This window comes from Hydra vulgaris, chromosome 06 (genome assembly GCF_038396675.1).
Source record: "Hydra vulgaris chromosome 06, alternate assembly HydraT2T_AEP".
In the NCBI taxonomy this organism is placed as follows: Eukaryota; Metazoa; Cnidaria; class Hydrozoa; order Anthoathecata; family Hydridae; genus Hydra; species Hydra vulgaris.
Window position 1 is genome coordinate 47,185,001 of NC_088925.1, and position 7,409 is coordinate 47,192,409.

Genomic DNA, 7,409 nt, shown 5'->3' on the forward strand with positions numbered 1-7,409 from the left:
GAGGGACTTTAACTTTTTACGGAAATATGTAGAAATCCGGAATATATACACTTTAATTTAGTTATTCTGAAATATATAAAATCCTTGCCTTGGACGGACTATTATAATTATTTTAACTTTTATTTCACTGATAAAACAATATTACAATTTTTCATAAAAAATAAATAACATCGTAAACATATATATATATATATATATATATATATATATATATATATATATATATATATATATATATATATATATATATATATATATATATATATATATATATATATATATATATATATATATATATATATATATATATACATATATATATATATATATATATACATATATATATATATATATATATATATATATATATATATATATATATATATATACATATATATATATATATATATATATATATATATATATATATATATATATATATATATATATATATATAAATATAAATATAAATATATATATATATATATATATATATATATATATATATATAATATATATATATATATATATATATATATATATATATATATATATATATATATATATATATATATATATATATATATATATATATATATATATATATATATATATATATATATATATATGTATATATATATATATATCGAGGGGTAACTGGAGAATTATCGTATCTACGAAAACCATTATTCTGAGATAAAGGCGATATTTTGCTAGGTATATTTGACCGGTCCTCTGATAGGATATTTTGCAACACGTGACAAAACAAGCTAAATGGATTGGAAGTGTGGATAGGTTTTTTTACCAGGTATACCAGTGTTTAGGATAGCTTTAGCACTGATAACTGGAAACTAGCCAAAATTGTAGATACGATGTTTCTCCAGTTACCCCTCTATATATATATATATATATATATATATATATATATATATATATATATATATATATATATATATATATATATATATATATATATATATATATATATATATATATATATATATATATATATATATACACACACACACTGTTATAATCAATCAGGGACTCAAAAAAGGTAAGGATGATGCGTTTATTATCACAAGCTTTTCATAGAGCTCTTTTAGTCAGTCATTCATTAAAAAAAAAATTTTTAGTTTTTAAAGTAAAATAAAAATTCAATAAAACAAAGCTCATATTTTTTTTAGTGTAAAAAACTGAAAGCAAAAAATATTAAAACAAATAAGAAAAAAAAGAAGAAAAATAAAAAATTTAAAAATCTGAAAACAGACACTGTAAACTATAATATATGTCAGGAATTAAGGAGATGGATTTTAGTTTGTCGTTTAAACGATGAAATACTTTTTAGGTCTTTAAAATTTTTATTTTGGAAATGATTCCATATTGATGGACCACGGTTTGTAATTAGAAAACTTGACTGCTGTGATTTAATTTTCCCTAGGTGATAGTTGAACCTGGTATTTGAACGCAGATTATATTTTTCAGAAAATGATATCAAGAAATTATCTGAAAAAACGCTTGGTAGTAGATTGTTTTTATACTTATACATAAAAATTAATATCTGTAATGTGTTAAGACTTACTGCTGTTTTAACGAAAAGGATAAAAGGCAGGGATTGGATAAGTTTTAATAATTTAAAACTTTTAGGGTTAACGTTAATACACAGTAACTTCTAATTTTAAATTTTCAATAAAAAACCGGGTTGGACGCCTAGTAATTTAATTTTTCTTAGCCAACTCCACCCCTTTCCTCCCCATCGCGCATATTAATCAGATTTGATGTATTTTGTTGAATATTATTTCATGTTGGCTTTTAGTTAACATTAAACGTTAAAGACATTAGTTGATGTTATAAAACTGGTTTCAAAAATCAGTTATAACAGCAAAGCATAAACAGGCTTACCTTATGGAATCAAATTATTTAAAAACTCATTAGGAATATAATTTATTTCATTACGGTTATCTGTTTAAACAATATGAGTACTTAAATAAGTTTTGACATCACACGGTAGACAGTATAACTGACATTAAAAGGTAAATATAATTTTCCATCATTAAAAGTATTCCAAATGTATAAAAAGTTAAAAAGACACACAATAAACTGATACTATTTATTAAATAATTACTTACGAGTATTGAGCAAAAGTTATTTTTGTCAATGGTTATAACAACATGGTAGAATAAAACAGCAATAACAAAATTAACCTTAAAAACTGGTAGTGTAATATTAATAGTAAAATAATTTACCTCAATTAGGTCGAATTCCAATTTTTTCTTAAATGTTGACTAATGATTAATAAAGTAAATTTCAAATAAAGAAAGCTTACTAAATTAAAACCATGTTTCAACAGTAGGTAAACAAATAAAACGATAACAAAGGCAGAACTAAAAAAAAATCCTTTCAATTTAAGACTAAGAACAAACAGTTAAGTAAACTTAAGAAAATGTAATTTGTTTAAATAATGTGGCGACTAATATTTATACTATGTAATAATTCTTTACCGGTATATTGTTTACATATGGTTTAATAAATGAGCACAGCAAACCGAATCTTAAAAGTAGTAAATAATCTAGTTCTTTAAAAAGCAAGCTCTTATAATGTATAGAGATTAAATATCAATTTATTAGTCATAAAATAATAAAAAAGCTAAAAGTACGTAAAAGCTAAAGCTTAATCGATAGATGCATATAAAAAAAAAATTTAATTTCGATCATTAAATAATTAAGGTTAATTTCGAGTTATTAAGTAAAATCAAAAAAATTTTAAACATAGATGTTTTTAAGTATATATATATGTATATACTTAAAGTAATAAGCTATTATTATTTTAAAATGTTTGGTAATATTAAATACAGATAAAAATATTGATATCAAATCCTTAATTAATCCTTAATCCATTTTTGTTTTCATTTAAAAATATTATTGAACTAAATAATTTAGTCAATTAAAAACAAAACTGACAATCTAAAATAACACAACAGTGTTAAAAAATTAAACACAAAAAATGTTAAAAATCCGACTTACTTATATTCAAAAGTACATTATCACCATGATCCGCAAAATTTATCGTATAGTATAGATAGTAATACTTTTTCAAAACAATCATCTACAAAAAGATTGAAATAACCTTCTTTCATTATTTTAGTATCCTAAAAAAATTAACTTAGGTTTATCTATTTATAAATTAGATAAACAGATCATTTGATAAAATCAAACTATCATCTAATAGAATAAACAGGTTTAAGTCACAAAACTGATTATGCAGATATATAGAGATTATGAAAGATTCAAAAGAACTTTACCAAATGTTAAATATATAATATAATATTAGGCAATGCGTAAAAAAGCTTTATATAAAAGACTTCATGTCAAAACCCAGCACAAATGAGCATTAAGTATCTCATAACAATATAGATTATGAAATTATTAGGAACTGATAAGAATCCTTAAAAATGATTTAAAAAACGAATAAAAACGACAAAAAAGTAATGCTAGAAATAGAACATACTACAATTTTCCTCTTTCAGTACGAATTTTTACAATCAAGGACTTGAGACCAAATCTTTCTAACAAACGCTTGCACTCAGGCACAGTCTCTAAATGTGCTTTCACATCATTTTTAATCAAAGGTTGTTTTGAAACAATAAATTCCTTTAAATACAAATCAACTAGCAATAAGTCATCCTGGCTAAACTCCTTCCGATTTCGTTTAAAAGAATTTAAAGATGAAATGGAAGAACCTGCCAGAACCTCACCCTGTTCAGTAGATTGGTTACCATCTTTTTTATTGACTTTTGAAACTTTATTATTGACTTTTGAATCTGAACAAACAAAATCGGAATCATCATCTGAAGCTTTATGTTTTTTAATTAGATAACGGACGTCATCTAATACTTTTTTAACTTTTTTTGAGTCAGATGCATCACCAAGTGAGTACTTAGTAAATTTTTCCCTGACATCAGATGTTGTTATATTACCACTAGAAATTTCAGCTTCAAAAATCAAGCTCAATGAACGTTCCTGATCTTCTGAAACTGCTGTTCCTCTCACAATTTCTCGGAGCTTTGTACTTGCTTCCACTGCTTTAGCTTTCTTGTCAGCAATAGCATAAAATTGCTCAGCTGTTCTTAAATTACGGCATAACAAATGAGCAGTATTTTGTTTCATTTCAGGGTACTTTTCATGAACAATAGTTGTAGTATATTTTCTAAGAACGGTTGGAGTTAAACAAGTTTTGCCGGTGCCTTTTTGCCAAAAAGATGAAAATTGGGAAGAAAGCATAGATGAAGAAATTGTACTCCCATTCCATAAAAAAAATACATAGGAATCGTTGTCTTTTGAAACACCTTCAAGCATATTACGCATAAATGTAATGTACTTTTGAACTTTCATATATAAAGATTGACTTAATACAATATTAGCGGGTCCTGTATAACCTGTTTTATGCTTCATAACACTAACAGTGAAATCACCTTTTTTTTCTAAAGCTTGATTAAATTCATTTAAGGTCATGTTAGCTATTGCACCTGGACGGGATGCATTGTCAAATATTATGGAAGTAATTAAATAATCTCTAGCTAAACAAAATGTAGCCTTTGTAGGTTTGATAATATTGCTTTTACTGATAACTTGATTTGCTTCACAAACAATATTTGAGTTATCTAATATAAGAATTTCTTCAGGAGATGGAAAATTTACAAAGTCATTTCGATCTTTCTCATATCGACGCTCTTGTATAGACTTCCATAAAGTCTTTATCCATTTTGAAATTTGCGTTTTTATTTTAGCATGTTTTTCCGTTGTAATTATATCTAGTTTTTCCTTTACAATACAAAAGTCAAGAAAATGTTTAACAGACCCAAGATATGTTTTTATTGTACCAGGTTTTTTGTTTTCTTTATTAAGTTTTACCATCCATGAACATAAAAATGAATGGCACCCAAGACTACTGTAACTAAATTCAGATTCATCTGCATGCCTGACAATACCCAGTATTACACCTCTGTGTTTTAATGCACTTCTTTTTGGCTTACGACCTCCATCAATACTAACTAGCCATTCAACAAATTCATTCATGAGCTGGTCTTCCGCACAAGATGTCATATAAAATTTATCAGACAGATCATCAAAATCAGCTGAATAATTAGAATCGTCAGTATGATAGCTTGTGTCACTAATAACATTTTCAGTGCAATTCCGCTTATCTATAAAATATGAAAAACATAAACTATTGATTTTCCATTTATATATATATATATATATATATATATATATATATATATATATATATATATATATATATATATATATATATATATATATATATATATATATATATATAATAAAAAAACTATTGATTCAAGTATTGTTTCTTGTTTTAACCAACCTTTGTTTTTAAACCTAGTGGCAACATATTGTGAAGCCAACCAATCTTCGTCACTTTCTGAAGATGAATTCAAAAAATTTTCGCCTTGAATAAAAACTTCTCTATCAAAGAAAGGTTCAAGACTTGGAACCTCACCTGGTTCAAATTCATCTTGGTAATCTTCAGATTCACTAGTTGAATTTTCATGCACACGAGTAGCTTTTGCCATCATAATTTTGGCATCAATATTTGAAAGTTTATGGAATTGTCTTAAATGATTTCCAAGTCTTTGAATGTCTTTTGTGCAAAAATTCATTGGGCATGTATATTTTTGATATTTTTGTAATTTTGAACGCCTTTTTGAAGGTGATATGACTTTTCGTTTCAAGTTTAGCCCAAAGTTTAATCGGGCATTTGATGCCTTATTTTCATCCCATTCATATTTTTTTGATTTTAGATGTCGTTTTAAGTGAAAGTGACCTGAAAGAAAATTAAGAAAAGTTTAGGCTAAAATTGAAAGTGAAAATAAAATGAAAATTTTTAAATAAAAAGTTTAAAGACCATTTTTCAAACATTTAGTAAACAAAATGAAAATAATTAAAATAATGTATAAAAAACTCACTCGCCACACTTAGGACAAAAAACTTTACGTCGTTTAACTTTTATTTCACAATTCTAAAATCAATAAAATATACAACAAAATGTAACATAAAACTGCTGGTAAAAATGTGTTTTAATGTTTATTTGTTAGCATAAACTTATAACTGAAATCAGTGCCGTACCCAGCTGTAATATCATACCGTTTTACAGGTATGGGCGCCCAAACTAATGCATCCAAACTAAAAACTGCACATATCTTAAATTACAACATTTGTAATGTCTAACCCTCCCTCCTCCACGGAGCCTGGTATGGAGGCTTCCATATCAAGAAGGTTGAGAAGAGGAAAAAATTGTATAAACTGTAGCGCCCAAACTAATGCTCGGTACGCCACTGGAAATAGACATATACCTTGTTTACTTCCAATGGCACTTCATCTTCAATAACTAAAGTTGGTACCTAATTCTTGCTCATTTTTTTATCTTTAACCGTAAGTAGCTTTAAAAAAAATAATTAATTAATAATTTAGTCAACAAAATATTTCTCTACAATGCCATTATGTAGAGGGTAAGCACTTTCTATTTAACCTGTTCAATTTGCAATGTTTCACTTTCTTGCTTGTTTATCCTTTCGAGACCTTCAATTTCTGTATTTCCGCCTTCTATTGCCTGCAATCAAAATAGTTACTTTTTGGAATTACAAAAATGTCATCATCATCATCATCATCATCATCATCATCATCATCATCATCATCATCATCATCATCATCATCATCATCATTATTTCAAACTTAATCACACAATTGATATTAATATGAATGGTATACCTCTCCTTTTTTAAATAGAGTACTTGTTTCTAAAGTAAAAATAATGTCATACAAAAAAATTTATTTAAAATTTAAATTAAATTAAAAATATGTAAATTAGAAGAAAGCTTATAAAATACTTTTATAAATTAATAAACAGTAATAAATTACCCAAAAAATCTATATCATCATCTGAAAATTTATTCAACAGCTCAGTTGTTCTGAAATGAAAAAAGAAAAAAAAATTATAAAAAATTAATTAAAAAATATATTATAGATTCTAAAAGTAACAAAAAACAAACAGTTTTTTTTTATATTAACATGTAAAAAGTCTTTCACCCTAAACCATTTTTTGTAAATAGTTGCAAAATGCTGCAAATTCCACTAATTAAAATTAATTTATTAAATATAAGCAGCCCATAAAAACCCATAAAAAAGTAATATACTAATTTTCAATATTCAAACTCTACAAAGAACAACAAACAAATTACTTTCTTACCTGTGCAGGTCAAGAAATACTTTTGCTTTATAAATAATAATGTTATAATAAAAATATTACAAATTTACCTTTGTAAAGAGTGAGTACTTAATATTACTTCAGCCTAAAATATAATCGATTTGATAAATGTATAATAAATTATA

General features: G+C 25.1%; 1 long non-coding RNA gene across 1 annotated transcript; it reads right to left on the bottom strand.

Annotated features, from left to right (window-relative positions):
* Positions 1 to 6,373: 6,373 nt before the first annotated feature.
* LOC136081050 (uncharacterized) lies at positions 6,374 to 6,628 on the bottom strand. The gene is made up of 2 exons (XR_010638843.1): positions 6,550 to 6,628; positions 6,374 to 6,460 (listed from the first exon to the last, which is right to left on the bottom strand). It is a non-coding gene; the product is annotated as an uncharacterized LOC136081050 (long non-coding RNA).
* Between the last annotated feature and the right edge of the window lie 781 nt (positions 6,629 to 7,409).